The sequence below is a fragment of the Lissotriton vulgaris genome, unplaced genomic scaffold, assembly GCF_964263255.1.
Source record: "Lissotriton vulgaris unplaced genomic scaffold, aLisVul1.2 SCAFFOLD_2405, whole genome shotgun sequence".
Classification (NCBI taxonomy): Eukaryota; Metazoa; Chordata; class Amphibia; order Caudata; family Salamandridae; genus Lissotriton; species Lissotriton vulgaris.
The window spans coordinates 58,892-76,705 of NW_028250489.1; the positions used below are offsets into that span (position 1 = coordinate 58,892).

General features: G+C 43.0%; 1 pseudogene across 1 annotated transcript in view; it reads right to left on the reverse strand.

The window, feature by feature from the left end:
* LOC147663254 (solute carrier family 22 member 7-like) overlaps nucleotides 1-17,814 on the reverse strand; it is a 359,210-nt pseudogene that overhangs the window by 37,127 nt on the left and 304,269 nt on the right. Inside the window, exon 8 of the transcript XR_015305363.1 lies at nucleotides 3,196-3,304. The product of XR_015305363.1 is annotated as a solute carrier family 22 member 7-like (transcript). The remainder of the gene's footprint in view (nucleotides 1-3,195; nucleotides 3,305-17,814) is intronic.

Consider the following 17,814-nt stretch of genomic DNA (forward strand, 5'->3'; position numbering starts at 1 on the left):
TTACCGTTAGTAGTAAGACCCTACCTCCATTATTTCCTGTGGGAGAGTCTTGCAGTTCCAGTGGTGTGTCAGATGTAGTGCTGTACTTATTACAGAGGTGTAAGTTCCTACAACAGTGCAGTTTGTGAATACTGAAAAGTAGCAAACTTACTAAAAAGTGTAAATTACCTTTGTGAACCAGGCCCATTGTGTCTAACATCACTGGCCACAATCAAGCTCTCATTGGAGTAATTTCAAAACTTGGGTATTGAGTTCCAGAAGGACGTTTATAGGAAGTGTGATTTCTCCATGTCCATTCGGAGGAACCCTAGGGTAATGTGTCATGAGGTCTCAGCGCATCTGTCACTTGCCCACTGCTTCACATTTCCATTGCCAGGTAAGTGGTGTGCTCTGCAGAATCAGTAAGAAACCATGCTATTAGCTCATGAAGCTTTGAAGGACCACAGTGGGCAAGCATGTATGGCTCAGCATCTCATATGTCAAATTCATAGAAACCTTCTACTTCTAACACTAAAGGGAGGTCAAGTACCAATTTCCCATTCCATAACTAGAGTACTGAATGGTTTTCGGGGTACCCCTCATTGACCAAAGCCTTCCTTTTTCACACATACTCACTTATTGCTGGTATTAATCAGAGCCTTTTCTGCTTGGGCAAGCTACTACCTTCCACAGTAGCAGTGAGAGAGTAGGAGTGACATCTATTTACCATTTTGAGTTTACAGGCACTCTTGGTATTGGCATGATGTCTCGCGCACCAGCTTGTGCAGCATCTTCCCAATCACTGACTGCAATCTCTCTTCCAATACACGAGAACAAGCAGCTGTCCCTTTTCTCATATTATGCCTCCTTTACCTGACTCCATACGCCGCCCTCCATCCTCACAAAAATATTTTGGAAATAAAAAACTTAAACCTGTTTTGGTGAAAGAAAAGAGCCGGTAGAGGTTGAAAATTAAAGTACAGCTCCCATATGTTTCCACAAGGTCCCAGATCCAGAAATAGTCCGGTTTGAGGCACACGTTTGAGTAAAAATAGTTTTTTACAGGGCTGCTCATCTTGAGCATGTGTGGATTCTTCTCTGTAGTCTCAATGGCGTGCACACAGGTGGTGGCGATCAGTGTGAGAATCTTTTGACCCTTTCTTAACCCCTTCGATGCTCATGACGAGCTGAGCTCGTCATGAGGCACGGTTGAGCTGTGCTGATGACGAGCTGAGCTCGTCATGAAACTATGGGGTTCTAGATCTATCAGCATAGGAGGGGAAAACCATTAGCAGCCAAGGTGTTAAATACATTCAATTTCTTTTAAAGTGCTGGTAAAGGCTGGCTTTTCTAATCCTCTCAGCTATCCACATAAAATATGAATATAGGTCGTTACAAAACGTGCAATTTGATTGCATGCTATTACAACGTGGTTGTTACAACGACCGTATTGTTAATACGCAATACAATTACATCGCAAGTCATTACGACTTGCAGTAGGGGGCGCCCTGGACTTAGGATTAGTACTAAACACTATTCCTACTCCAGTTTGCGTAACAGCAGGGAATGTGTTGTTTTTAAATCCAATACCAGTGACCCCTCTACTGCAAGTCATTGTAATGACTTGCGATGTAATGGTATTGTGTACTAACAGCGCAGTAGTTGTAACAACCGCGTTGTATTAGCATTGCATTGTGGAGACAGCGTTTTAAACACTGTTTCCCATAAAATACAAATGTCTTCTGGACAGCAGGCATATTAACCCTCTGTGCTACTTTATGGCGAAACTCAACTCTCTGTCCCGATTCACAAATGTAAACTGAGATGAACGTCTAACTTTACAACTTTCAGTACTCAGAAAGGGCATTTACAAGTACTAAAGTTAGACCTTTGTTAAACTTAGGACCAAAAATTTGGGCTCAGTAAAACTTAAAACCAAAACCTAAATTTAACTGAGACAAAAGTTTAACTTTCCTACTCGTAAATGTCCTCTGTGAATACCGAAAGTCGTAAAGCTAGACTTTGTCTGTTTACCTTTGTGAATTGGGCCCTCCCTCTTTAACAGGAACAGTGATCACAAGAGTTATTTTGACATTTGTATTTGCTGCCTGAAAGCTGGACGCAAAAGGATCTCTGTAGCATGTGCTTTTAAATCATAATGTATTGCTAAAGACAGATCACCCACTAAGGTCAGTGTCCTCCCTCCAGGTCAAGCCCAGTGCGGCTACACACCGGAAGCACCGCCCTAAAGTCGGCCCTTCGTGCACGGTTTGGTTTGCTCATTTCGATAATTTTTTGACTCAACTCTCAACAGTGTAAACTGTCAGTACAATTGTGGAAACTAGCTGAAATGGCTGTTAGCATCAGCTGAAATCATTTTGTTTTTGGCAGCCATTTTAGTGAGCCATGTGCTCGCCATGTGCTTTCTCCCTCTTCACTATTGCCTGCCCTTTTATTCTGTTACAGTTAACTCCTTCAGTACTGATCCAGAGAACTGCACATGCTCAGAAAGGCCAGGCTGGTAGAAGGCACCTGCTGTTAGAGTAACTATCAGACTATTTGAACTGATGTCAGCAACTCTGTTACTCCTCCTACTTTGTTGACTAAGTATTGTCTGTTAGTCCTTATATGTGTAATAGCTATTCACGTGCACACTTGTATGTCCTCTTTTTGAGTCTTCATGCGAACTTAGCTATAAACTGGGCATAAAAGGCCCTTGGTTTCTGGACTCTTTGGACTGCCTCCTACAGTGGCCTGCGGGTACCGTATTGACGCAGTCTCCCTCATGTGAGGTTAATAAACTTGTTATTTTGATAATCTAGCTTCCGTGCGAATCTCTTCTTTGTTGGTTTTAGGACCGGTAAATCAGTGAACCCCTAAAAAGGCTTTTTATTCTACACAATGCTGTTCGTCTTGGATTCCTTCTCTAAGATTCTTTTCAATGTACGCAAAGGAGCACAGTGATGTTTTGCAACAATAATACATTTGAAATCAGTGTTTTACCTCATAGTATCTTTGCGAAATGTTTAAACACAAGAAAAGACATCAGTAAACTAGTTAATTGATCATAACAATGCAGCTTAATTTGTAGTTTTGATTTATCCTGCTAATACCAAGGTGCTGGGAAATGATGTATACCTACAGACAACATTGTTACTTTTTTGGTGTACTCCATATTGTTAATCATGAAAGCCAGAAAGCAGCGTTGATGGATACCTGAGGACGGTGGGGTAGAGCTCGAGGGCGCACATGTTAGAAGCGATGCCAGAAGACACAGAAAATCCTTTCCCTACAACAGAGAGTGTCGTTTGCAGTGGCCCTAGTGCTGGAGTTGAGTCAGGGCAGGAGAGAAAAAAGAGGCAAAAGTTATACAACTGCACACAGTTAAAGGCAAGCTGAGATGGAAGGAAGGATTCAATATTACTTATGTTAAGATAGGCCATGTGAATCATACCTGTTAAGAAAAACAAACAATCATCCATTGAAGGTTTTACGAGTCATCATACAAAATACTTTTTAAACATGAAACTATTGAGAAAAGAAATAATGCAGCACATAACAAGGTATTAAAATAATTATTTAAACATATGATGGAAAAACAGGTCTAAGGCACTTTATATGTGGCATATTGCAGGTATTAGTAATGTTCACACTGTTTTAGCAGGACAGATTATTGAAGCATTGGTGGCAGTGGAAGGATGTAGTTGTATGAACAGGATTAATACAACACCTACTGGCACCTTCTGTGCAGAAGGCTCCAAATGAGAACTCTGCTTACCCAAAAAACTGAATCTTCTCCATATTAATATTACTCCTGATGCAAAATTCCTAAATTATTTTGAGCTTCTCACAATGCACATTCTAATGTGAAAAGTAGATCTTAGTTCAGGTGTCACATGGGGTGTGCAAAGAGGGCCACAGAGCTATTGTAGATGGCTCAGCCGGTACAATTAGTCTTTCCTGGACCAACATGATAGGTTTATGAAGCCTAATTCTAATCTTCACATACAACCTGCAGAAGCTAGGTGAGAGCATACAGAAAGTTCACAAACTCTGCTGCAAATGACTGCAATTGGAATCAAATACTTTGCTTTAGGTTTTTGAGAGCTCTCTCCTATTTCCCTGGAAGGGGATTTCACAGAGCTTTTCCCAATATTTCACTTCTATTTCGTCTGTTTTTCTCTATGCTTTGGTGTTATTGTTTGTTCGTAGTGTTATAACTTTCATGATCAGTCTGGCGTTGGGGTGAGCTTCTCTTTACTCGAAGGGTCTTAAAGGCAACAGGCTTGTTTGAAAGTCAAGAGGCAATGTGAATTGCTCCAAGCATAAGAGTCCACCTATGCATTCTTTTTGACAGTGTATGATGCTGTGGAGGGGCCAAGACACTGACCAATATGTTTGTGGTTGGTGGTGTGGAAAAGCAACAGGCTTGATTGCAAGTTAAGAGGGAATGTGAATTTCTCCAAGCATGAGCGCCCACCTATGCCTGGCTTTTAGGAGTGTATGATGGTGTGGAGTTGCCCAGACACTGACCAATATGTTTGTGGTGGCTGGCGTGGACTAGTTTAGCTGACATTCATTCATGTCTCAATTGGTGACCTATCCATTGTGCCTCAGCAGAGTGCTTTGCAGGTCATTTGTTGGACTGCAGAAGTATCCAGATCACATGTGTTGTGGCACTCATGTGGTGTTGCCAACAGAAGTATCTGGATCACATGTGTTGTGGGACTCATGTTGTGTTACCAACAGAAGCATCCGGATCATGTGTGAGGTGGGGCTCGTGTTGTGTTGCCAACAGAAGCATCCAGATCATTTGTGTTGTGGGTCTCGTCTTGTGTTGTCAACAGAAGTATCCGGAGCACGTGTGTTCTGGGACTCATGTGGTGTTGCCAACAGTAGTATCCAGATCACGTGTGTTGTGGGACTCATAATATGTTACCAACAGAAGCATACAGATCATGTGTTCTGGAACTTGTGCTGTGTTGCTAACAGAAGTTTCTGGATCATGTGTGTGTGGGATTTGTGTTGTCTTGCCAACAGAAGTATCTGGATCACGTGTGTTGTGGGACTCATGTGGTGTTGCCATCAGAAGTATCCAATTCACATGTGGTGTGGGACTCATGGTTTGCCAACATAAGTATCCGGAACACGGGTGTTGTGGGACTTGTGTTGTGTTGCCAACAGAAGTTTCCAGAGCACACGTGTTGTGGGACTCATGTGGTGTTGCCAACAGAAGAATCCAGATGACGTGTGTTGTGGGATGCATGTTGTGTTGCCAACAGAAGTATCTGGATCACATGTGTTGTGGGACTTGTGTTGTGTTGCCAACAGAGGTATCTGGATCACGTCTGTTGTGGTACTCATGTGGTGTTGACATCAGAAGTATCCATTTTACATGTGGAGTAGGACTCATGTGGTGTTGCCATCAGAAGTATCCATTTTACATGTGGAGTAGGACTCATGTGGTGTTGTCATCAGAAGTATCCATTTTACATGTGGAGTAGGACTCATGTGGTATTGCCAACAGAAGTATCCAGATCAAGTGCGCTGTGGGACTCATGTTGTGTTGCCAACAGAAGTATCTGGATCACATGTGTTGTGGGACTTATGTTGTGCTGCCAACAGAAATATCTGATCACGTGTGCTGTGGCACTTGTGTTGTGTTGTCAATAGAAGTATCTGGATTACTTGCGTTGTGGGATTATGTGGTGTTAATTGCAAAAAACACAGTTGATGGACACAATGCAGAACAATGTCTTACATTCACCTCAGTACAAACATCTGGGCCTAAATCCATCGTTTTTTTGCACTCCACACCACCCTAGGTCAGACAATGGCTATGTGCAAATCAGCCTTGACCCTGTGCCTCATGGGAACAGTCCAGCCCGAACTACCAATCCATGACTTTCCTAAACAGGAATCAAGCATCCAAGGACCGGTTTCTGGCTATCAGCCTCCTTCAGCCTGGATAGCTTGACTCCAGTGATGTGGAGAGCCTGGGACTCACGTCTGAGCATACCCAGTCCACTCTGGATGAAAATTTAAAAAAACACAGTTGATGGACAGAATGCAGAACAATGTCTTACATTCACCCCAGTACAAAGATCTGGGCCTAAATCCATCGTTTTTTTGCACTCCACACCACCCTAGGTCAGACAATGGATATATGCAAATCAGCCTTGACCCTGATTATGTGGTGTTGCCATTAGAAGTATCCAGATTACATGTTGAGTGGGACTAATGTGGTATGCCAACAGAAGTATCCAGATCATGTGTGTTGTGGGAATCATGTGATGTTGCCAACAGAAGTATCCGGATCACGTGTGCTGTGGGACTCGTGTTGTGCTGCCAACAGAAGTAGCTGGATCACGTGTGTTGTGGGACTCATGTTTTGTTGCCAACTGAAGTATCTGGATCAGGTACGTTACGGGACTAATTTGGGGTTGCCATGGAGCAAGAGTTGGGCTGCTCAGTATTGTATGAACTATAGTCTGTCAACTTGCATTTGGGCAAGGTTAAAACTAATTGGGTATAGATAAGTTAATTGTGGTCTGAAAGGCAGGAGTGTATTCAGAACAGGGCAGAAATTTGAACTCACATTTTTTATTTTCATATGTGGTGATCCATCCGAACGGAGAGAGACCAAGATGGATATCAGGCTGACTTAATACCCGTAGAAGATATGAGGCAGAGTAGTTGGATGTAATGAGGTCTCAGAGTTGACTCTAGATGAGGCCCACGTGGGAAGTACCTCTTATGGTTGAAAATTCAATTTGTTAATATGGTTTTATGTTGGCTGGTCAATAGTTTCACTGATGCGACTTGTAAGAATTCTTGTAGATGGCAAGTGGGTGGGATGTGGCTGAGCACATGTTTTACAGAAAGGGTGGTAAGTAAGGTGGATTGCTGGTTGCATCAGTGTTTTATTGTGTGTATGCAAAGGTGGTTGTTTTGGTTCTAAATTGGCACACTATGCTAATTTTGTTAATAGGGCGAGTGGGTGGTGAGGGGAGTGTGCACATGTTTTTACAGCATGGGTGGTAAAGTGGATTGTTAGTCGTGTCAGTGTTTTATTCATTGGTAACTTTATTTCGGTCGGAAGACCATAAAAGTGCAGATAAAATACATACAAAGCACAAGTCGTATAAAACAATAAATAGTGTACAAGTCAAGATTAGAGATAAATTTGGATTAAACTCCAGAGTTATCAGAAATGCAGCAATGTAAAAATTCATAAATTGATCACATATATTATACAAAACTTTTCCTTCTATGCCATATGCCGAATAGGAAGCAGGATACAGCAAAAACAATGGAGGGATGGGTATCACAGATTAAAACCCGACAAGCCGGAATAAAATGTCGAAACCCAAGATTCCTGCATAGCGGGATCAGCCAACATTTTCTTATTGTTGCATACGCAGGACAAAAGAACATGACATGAGAGACATCTTCATGTTTATAATTACATGCTGGACAGGCTTCCTTATTCGATTTTTACCATTTACATGTAAAAGCCCTGAGTGGTAGGCTGCCATGCCTTAGCTGAAGGTATAACTTCCTCGCAAGAAGTGGTTGTATTACATCTAAGAATTCCTCGAATCGAGATTATTATTATGTTTCTTATATAGCGCCTGAATCGACCCCCGAAGGGGTATCTCCGCGCTTGCCTTGGGAACCCGTCCTGGCTCTTCCCTGTGAGATAGCCCGTACTGGGCATCCCCAAGGTGAAAGCCAGGCATCCCGCCGCGGGGGGGCCGTTGTGGAGATTAAGCAAGCTTAATGCCCAGAGTTGCAGAGTGTGAACCCATGATTAGGTCAGGCACCGAAGCGAGAATTATCGAGTCCATGGACATTTGAGCTCAAGACCCTGCCGCGTCGGGAATTAAACCCTGGTCCCGGGTCTGACCTCTGCTTCAGGGTCTGCCTGCTCTAACCAGTGAGCCACACTTCTCCATTTTTACTAAGAGGAACTCTGCAGACAGCCTACCCAGGGTTGCTGATGTCTGCAGGGCTGATAGATCCTGCTGCCTCATCAGGTTTTGTAGTTCCGATTTAGATATCCCCGGGCAACACAGCTCAGGAGTTTCCCAAAGATGTGGCAGACCTATCCGTGTACTAGAAGCCCTGATATGGAGTAACCATGGGATATTTTTACTTTTTAGAAAAGACCAAACCTCCAGGAATTCCGCTCTATAGGAAGCCAGTTCTGGAACTGACCACAACCTCTTCCAATAGAGCATAGGCTGTGCAGCTACGAGCTCCTCTATTGACTCCAGCCCCAAATCAAATCGCAGAGGAATAAGTGGTGTGCTTGATGGTAGACCTACCAAATTACTCATAAAATTTTGCTCCACCCTAAGGAGATTAGATGTATTTTTATGGCCCCAAAGTTCTGCACCATATATTGAGGCCATTCTAGCTTGAAGATGATATATTTCAAGAGCCGGAGCTGCCGGTTTGAGGTCAGATATTCTATGCACTTTACTAATACCCCCAATTACTTGGGATAGCTTGAGAGCTGATTTAGACATTTGGAAACCCCATTCAAAATTCTCCGTCAAGGTGATACCAAGGTAGATAAAGGTCTTGACCCTTTCCAGGGAAATACCATTGAGAATAGGGTTTGGGCGTGTCTGCTTCGGGGGATTAAAAATCATGAACTTGGTCTTATCCAAATTTATTTCCAATCCCCGCGAAGCACAAAACGCTGCAAAGCCATCCACAATGCGCTGAATGCCCGATGATGCTTTGGATAACAACAGTGCGTCATCCGCAAACATCAGAGCGGGCACTCTCCCAGTTGCTAACGCGTCATTGTCTGTTTCACCAATTAAATGGTCTACAAGACCATTGATGTAAAGACAAAATAACGTTGGAGCCAGGACGCACTTCTGGCGTACTCCCTTCAGAACAGGAAAATGTTTTGAGATCCCCATGCCTCCCTCACCTAATTTGGGCATAGTTGCCAGTATCTAATCTAATTAAAATAGTCAATAAGTAGGACGGGAGACCCAAGTCTGCCAAAACTTTCCACAGCTTTTCCCTGGGAGTAAGATCGAAAGCGGCACGCAGGTGAACAAAGACAAGGTAAAGGCTGCCACCCTCCATACTTGCCGTTTTCCAAAATAAAACCTGGAGACGGAATATTTGATCCACAGCTGAAATCCCTGACCTAAATCCAGCCTGCAGTGTGGTCAATATTTCATTTTCCTCCAACCACCCCAGGATTCTGTCCAAGATGATCCTGCCCATTAGTTTTTGTGTTGTATCCATAAGACTAATGGGCCTGTAGTTGGATGGGGTTAGCGGTCAACCTTTCTTGTAAATGGGGACGATCTCAGCTCCAAGCCTCGTGCATGGCGGATCAATCCCCATTAGGATCTCGTTAAATAGGACAACCAAATATGGTGCCCATATTTTAGGTTGGGAGCGAAATAGATCCCCAGGCAATTGCTGACTCAACCTCCTTCAATGGATGACCTCGTGCCATTCAAGATGGCACATATCCCCACCATCCAGGGACTCCTGCCGCCGCTGGTCGTCCAGAGTCCCCACCAATCGATACTCATGGTGGGAGCCCGGGGCAGCCAACAGAGGAGGTGCCACATCTTCCCCCAGGACAAAATCAGCCAACCCCACCAATCCATGCTCCTGGAAAGGTTCGCGACTTGGGAGGGCTATAGTCTCTAACAAGGCATTAGCGTATAATGCTCCAAAGTGTGCTTCCCACACTGAGGATGCTATATTCGGAGCAAGTGCCGGGTCGCCCCCTCTCTTACCCAGGGCGACAATAGCCCAAAATGACTTAGGATCCTTACGTTTAAGTGCGGATCCAAGCTCAACCCACATCTTCTCCTCCCAGTCCTTCTTTCCCCTAGTGATTGCCTTTTTATAGAGCAATCTGAGTTTCTTAATACCTGCTCTATCATTGATTTTGATTACAGATAAAAGGTCTTTTTTTGCCTTCCTACAGGAGGCGTCGTACCAGGGATGTGTCCTAGCCTGCAGCGGGTTTTTCCCACCCACAGGGCAAAACACATCCGCTAGCTCGGCAACCAACTGCTTGTGAATTTTCACAGCTCTACCCTGGGAGCCAGCGTTCCCTATATCAGAAATCAGCGGAATAACTATCTTATATATTTCGGCAAGTTTAGTAGGGGAGTCCTGGAGGTGTGGCCATTTTACCCTTCGCCTATTATTAGCTAGTGTGAGAGGCAGGATTGCGCTGGTTAATTCAGGCTCCGGATTTGTCAGCCTAAAACTCACAGGTTTAAGTGTTAAAACAAGGGCATTATGGTCACTATCTTGTCTTGGGTGAACCCTGAATTCCAGCAGCCTATTCCAGTGTCTAGCTTCCATCATTATGTAATCAATGATGGAAGTTTGGTCTAGTCTGTTAAACGTAGCTGACCACGGTCTGTCAGGCTCCAACCTCCCATTGCACGCCCGCAGAGACGTTGTAAGGGACAGTGATTTTATTTGAAGAACCAAAGGGGTCCATGCCCTGACAGAAGGGATCTGTGGGTTAGGAACATGCCAGAACTGATCTTCATCATCCTGTTCACCCAGTTCTGGACTCACAAGGGGCTCAAACTGACAGTTTAAATGTCCTCCAAGCACTAAGACGATTGAGGGGTCAAATGTCTGCATGACATTTTTTAGTGCATCAATTGCGTCAGATTCCTGCCCACTCTTAACTAGCCTGGAATAAATATTTAATATGGCCACCTGCGGCATGCTTTGAGGGGTTAGGAGTACACACTGAACATCTGGGGAATTAGTTGGTATTTGGGCAGCCTGGACACCCAGATCCGTGCCCACCCATATGAGAGCCCACCCGATGGTCTCCCCCTAACCCCAGTTGTTGCCGGGATATCAAAAGTTGGAAAACCAGGCATTACACTCTCCTCCAATGCCCAAGTTTCCTGCATCAGGCAAATATCATGCATTGACATAACGTAACCCCACTCAGGCGAGAATAATTTATTTTTTACTGAAACACACACTATTTAAATGAGGGTCTAAGGGCTACTTTAATGACTCTGTACTGGATACATGCCCCTAATTACAGAACTAATTACAACAAAAGGTATCCAGGAGTCACAACCATGTTTCTCTCTTAGACAGACCGCTACACGACAGAAAGTAAATTGTGAGTTGAACACAGTTGTATATAAACACCATTTAAACACACATACATGCAACATGCAATCAGGGTAGGTATTTTTCCCATCAGTTGTCTCTCTGTACCACCACTGTTACATCATTTGGGTTCTCCTTACCCAGGAGTTAGTGCACAAACAGTCACACTAGTTGGAAGATAGAGACTGTGTGAGTAAGGAGACTGACGTTAGTTTTTTCACTGAGTGGTGTCAGTATGGTGTCGGTGTGATGTTTACAACTGAAAAAAAGCAGTGCAAGTGAAAGTAAGTGAAGTGAGTAAAATTAGGTGGAACTGAGTAGAATAGGTATTTTTAATGTTTTCTCTCAGCCCCCTAAGCTTAAAAACAAGTGAAAAAGAGTAGATTTAATATAATATCTACTCAGCAAGTGGTCGACATGTTTCTGCATATATATGGAGTTAATCCTATGCATTCATCAGGACCTAGTTGTTTGCTACTGCTGTACATTAACGTGAAGAAAAGGGAATAAAAGGAATTATATCACCTGTTTGTCAGGTGTAGATTCTCCACCACAATCTAAAATAGTCATGCAGACAAGGAAAGAAAAAGAGAAAAACAAACAAATTCATCACAGAATGCACTCTGTAGTAGTGATATTCTTGTGATCATGTTTTTAACAATTCGATTGACATGATATCACTCACCCAATTTCTGTGGGGATGGCGCCTCACCTCACCTGGCTGCAGCTCAGGTAAATAAGGAGCACCGCTCTGTTTAGCAAAATACACAATCGTGAAAACACTCCACCAACTCATCTCAAAGCAAGATAAAGAGCATGTGATGTTCTTGGTTTCATATATCTCAAAGTAAAGTTAATGACCTCAATATTATTCATTACAATACACCAGATGTACACGTATAACATTGTGTATCAAAGGTTCAAATTACATACAAGAATTCTAGTCTCTGGGTTTAAAATACACATATGAAAATTTGATGGACCCCAGAGTCACTATTAATTTATGATGCCAGAGGCAGACAAAACCTATGTATTTTGCCGCTTCCTATCGCGTTATCTTCTACCTCTCTTATGATGTAATGAACAGAGGAAGCACTGTGTCCAAGTTGTATTCCACAAAGAAGTATATCACACAGAACTCGCTTTAGCCCCAAATAAATATTGCCACGCGGGTGCTTGGGAGCCGTAATCGACTAGATTACAAAGAACATGCGCCGTCTCTACCATTCACAAACAAATGCAAAGCAACCTCAATTTGGGCGTCTCAGTTCTTACAAAGATCGGCGAGCGAGCGCTTGCTTGGGAGCCGTAATCGGCTAGATTACACAGAGCCAGTGATGTCTTTACCAATCACAAACAAATGCGAAGTGTCCTAAACTTAGGCAACTCAGTTCTTATAAAGATCGGCAGCTCCTCTACTTGCCACCAACTATTGTCAGCAAAATGCACCCAAAAGCGCCGCTCGTACATGTACCGGCGCATGCAACGGAGAAACCTCCAGCCGCTTACCTCTCCGTCGGTGTCTCCCAACGTCCCTCTGGGCTATACTGGGGAGGCACCGAACGGGAGAGGAAGCGACTATTTCAAACGCGGCCCAGAGCGCGCAGGCATAACTGGGAAATGTAGTTTCCTCAAGTCGCGTGTAGGAGAAACTGTGTCTATCGAACGCCCCAATATTGCTGGCTCATTTCTATTAAGCTGTTTGCACATGTTCATGCCGCATATTTGCAGGGGAACCCATTTGTATTGTTACGAGTTTGAAATAAAAGAAAAAGATGGGGTTTCAAAATCCATACTGTGATGAAAACAATCAGTAATATTAAATGGCTAAGAAATTATAGGTGAAAGTAGTAAGCAGAGTTATCAGCATAATTAGATGGCCAAACAATTTTGGACACCGAGGATCCAGAAAAAATACCCATTTGGAGCCCAATGTTTTTTATTGTACCTGAAACTTAGGCCTGATTGTGTTAATGAAGCCTATACATTATATGAAAATGTGTATACCATAGTGAATTGGTGAAACTATGGAGGTGGTAAAAAAATATATACATTCAGATGTTCTTGTATTGATACATATAAAGTGGGCTCACTTGGATCACAATTAGATATCGTGTTATTGCGGTGCGGTGGTCCATGTGAAATCATTGGGGCTATGTCCCTTTTCCAGAAAGTGAGCTGTTAAACGGGTTGCCTGTTTGCGGCAGCGAACAGTGCTTTTATGTTCACCAATGCGAATTTTTGTCTTCCTAGTCGTCATGCTCACTTTCTGGAAAAGGGACATGACCCCAATGATTTCACATGGACCATACTGGAGCAGCCCAATATACCGGACCACTGTCCAGATATAGGCAAATTTCTGTTTAAGATTGAACAGAAGTGGGTCTACAAGTTGAATAGTGACAAAGAGGGTCTCAACGAACCCATACCTTGGATGTCACTATGAGGTCACCGCAATAACACGATATCTAATTGTGATCCAAGTGAGCCCACTTTATATGTATCAATACAAGAACATCTGAATGTATATATTTTTTTACCACCTCCATAGTTTCACCAATTCACTATGGTATACACATTTTCATATAATGTATAGGCTTCATTAACACAATCAGGCCTAAGTTTCAGGTACAATAAAAAACATTGGGCTCCAAATGGGTATTTTTTCTGGATCCTCGGCGTCCAAAATTGTTTGGCCATCTAATTATGCTGATAACTCTGCTTACTACTTTCACCTATAATTTCTTAGCCATTTAATATTACTGATTGTTTTCATCACAGTATGGATTTTGAAACCCCATCTTTTTCTTTTATTTCAAACTCGTAACAATACAAATGGGTTCCCCTGCAAATATGCGGCATGAACATGTGCAAACAGCTTAATAGAAATGAGCCGGCAAAATTGGGGCGTTCGATAGACACAGTTTCTCCTACACACGACTTGAGGAAACTACATTTCCCAGTTATGCCTGTGCGCTCTGGGCCGCGTTTGAAATAGTCGCTTCCTCTCCCGTTCGGTGCCTCCCCAGTATAGCCCAGAGGGACGTTGGGAGACACCGACGGAGAGGTAAGCGGCTGGAGGTTTCTCCGTTGCATGCGCCGGTACATGTACGAGCGGCGCTTTTGGGTGCATTTTGCTGACAATAGTTGGTGGCAAGTAGAGGAGCTGCCGATCTTTATAAGAACTGAGTTGCCTAAGTTTAGGACACTTCGCATTTGTTTGTGATTGGTAAAGACATCACTGGCTCTGTGTAATCTAGCCGATTACGGCTCCCAAGCAAGCGCTCGCTCGCCGATCTTTGTAAGAACTGAGACGCCCGAATTGAGGTTGCTTTGCATTTGTTTGTGAATGGTAGAGACGGCACATGCTCTTTGTAATGTAGTCGATTACGGCTCCCAAGCACTCGCGTGGCAATATTTATTTGGGGCTAAAGCGAGTTCTGTGTGATATACTTCTTTGTGTAATACAACTTGGACACAGTGCTTCCTCTGTTCATTACATCATAAGAGAGGTAGAAGATAACGCGATAGGAAGCGGCAAAATACATAGATTTTGTCCGCCTCTGGCATCATAAATTAATAGTGACTCTGGGGTCCATCAAATTTTCATATGTGTATTTTAAACCCAGAGACTAGAATTCTTGTACGTAATTTGAACCTTTGATACACAATGTTATACGTGTACATCTGGTGTATTGTAATGAATAATATTGAGGTCATTAACTTTACTTTGAGATATATGAAACCAAGAACATCACATGCTCTTTATCTTGCTTTGAGATGAGTTGGTGGAGTGTTTTCACGATTGTGTATTTTGCTAAACAGAGCGGTGCTCCTTATTTGCCTGAGCTGCAGCCAGATGAGGTGAGGCGCCATCCCCACAGAAATTGGGTGAGTGATATCATGTCAATCGAATTGTTAAAAACATGATCACAAGAATATCACTACTACAGAGTGCATTCTGTGACAAATTTGTTTGTTTTTCTCTTTTTCTTTCCTTGTCTGCATGACTATTTTAGATTGTGGTGGAGAATCTACACCTGACAAACAGGTGATATAATTCCTTTTATTCCCTTTTCTTCACGTTAATGTACAGCAGTAGCAAACAACTAGGTCCTGATGAATGCATAAGATTAACTCCATACATATGCAGAAACATGTCAACCACTTGCTGAGTAGACATTATGTTAAATCTACTTTTTTTCACTTGTTTTTAAGCTTAGGGGTCTGAGAGAAAACATTAAAAATACCTATTCTACTCAGTTCCACCTAATTTTACTCACTTCACTCACTTTCACTTGCACTGCTTTTTTTCAGTTGTAAACATCACACCGACACCATACTGACACCACTCAGTGAAATAACTAACATCAGTCTCCTTACTCACACAGTCTCTATCTTCCAACTAGTGTGACTGTTTGTGCACTAACTCCTGGGTAAGGAGAACCCAAATGATGTAACAGTGGTGGTACAGAGAGACAACTGATGGGAAAAATACCTACCCTGATTGCATGTTGCATGTATGTGTGTTTAACCCCTTAAGTGCTGCTGACGGCCAATGGTCGTCAGCAGCGCTACCTCCCCAGTGCTGCGCACGACCATTGAACGTCCATTCAGCACTAGTTCTAATGGACAGCGCAGCACTGGGGAGAAATGTTTACACGCAGCTAAGGTGATATATGGTGTTTATATACAACTGTGTTCAACTCACAATTTACTTTCTGTCGTGTAGCGGTCTGTCTAAGAAAGAAACATGGTTGTGACTCCTGGATACCTTTTGTTGTAATTAATTTATTTTTTAACCCGGCCACATTCCAAGACAGAATTTTTATACTTCCATCGGCTATCCCATGGCTAGGTAATGATTTGTCCTTGCCTATATTAGACCCAGATTCAAGAATTAAAGTTCTAGGCACAGATGTCCATATCCTTGTCTCAGCGCTAAGCAGTGCCTCATTGGGGGCACCAAGCCCCACATATTGTGTATTTTCCCCCAATTCCGTCCTATGTTCAGCGACCAAGTGTTGATCCACTGATGGATTTTCTGGGCCAATACTGTCATCATTACCCTCCCGTATAGCTACTAGGGTACCTATACTACCATCCATTGGTGGTATAGAGTTCTGCCCCACAGGGCGTCAATCCACCTGCTCCAAGCAACTGAACCTATTTCTTTGGGGATATAGTGAGAGTAAGGGAATATGTGGATGAGAGTTCTCCCAAGTTGTTATCCCCTGTTGAGTTCTATATGAGAGTTTATTTTGGGTCCCTTGATACTGAGGACTTCTACTCTGGCCAGTTCTCATCTGAGGAGTAGGATAGAAATATGATAAATGGAGGGGAAGAATTTGGGTATTCGACCAGATTGGCAGCCCATTACAAATACGTTCTACAGCACATGTATGCCTAAAATGTATCACCACACAGTTTCCTGCAATAGTTTTAGGTCCAGACCCAATCCAATATACTCTTCTAAAACACAATATTTCACCTGAGGAATTTGGGGGAGAAGGCCTGTTGGTGTTAAGCCATTGTATGCATTTATTTTTAAGATCACTGTGATCCTCACTTTTATCCAGTGCTAGGGGAGGAACCCCAGCTAGCACCACTACATATGGCAAGGACTCAGGTGGGAGATCGATGGAAGGCAGCTCAATTAAAGAACCCCTTGGTAAGATGTTTCTACTAGCTGGGGATTGTTTGTCAGAGTTACTTGACCCCACTTTAGGCCCCCCTTCGGCACTTTGTTGGTTCCACCAGCTACTTTCCCATCCCTAAGCAGAGGCAAAGCCGTACCGGGAGTTGGGTTACCAATTGCCTGAGACGTTTTAGCAAGGATGTTATTACTGTCAGGCGGACCCCTGGCATCCAGAATTAGATGGTGATGTCAGGAGTCGGCCCGATGTCAGGATTCCCAGCTACGCCGTTATCAAATCGGGTGGTTTCAGAGCAGGGGGTAGACTTGGCAGTACTAGGATTCACTCTGTTAGCGTGTTTTCCCAAAGGGATGGCCTGTTTTCCCAATGGGCAGTATTTTATTTGTATATGTGTGCAAGGTGCTTGTTTTGGATGTGAATTGGCATGCAGGGCCATTCACCTGCTGGGTGACAGTTGGATGGTCTATGTAAATTGCCATTAGGAGTTTCAGGCAGGTAAAAGATTATCTTTCCCTAATATTTATTACAAATCTGAGTTCATCATTTAAGTGGGGGTTTTAATAAATATTACAAATTGTGGTTTCATCATTTCTGTAACTGGTACATACCCTGAAATTTCAAAATTAATGTTGAATTTCGCTTCCTAGTGTTTCTTTATGGGTCAGCCTGCCTTCATACAGTGAAATAGCTTATGGTTGCTAGTCATTTCATTTATTATCTTTATTCGGTTTACACAGGTGAAACCATAAAAGTACACAGTAAAACGTAACATTTTAAAACAATATCGGATTTCACAGTGCCCATACCCAATAGGAAACCATGAGAGTTTTGAGTTGGGCAGCGCAAGCTCTTTAAACCTAAAAACAAAATCCGTGCTGTTCCCACCTGTCTGGTCAATAATTTTTTCATGGACTAGTTTTCTTTTTTTTAGAACTAGGTGAGGTTCGCTCGCTGACCCTCCTCCAATGGGTTATAGCTATGGTATCTAATTCTAAGTTCGGGAATCTGCAGATAGATGTCCCTATCAGATGGA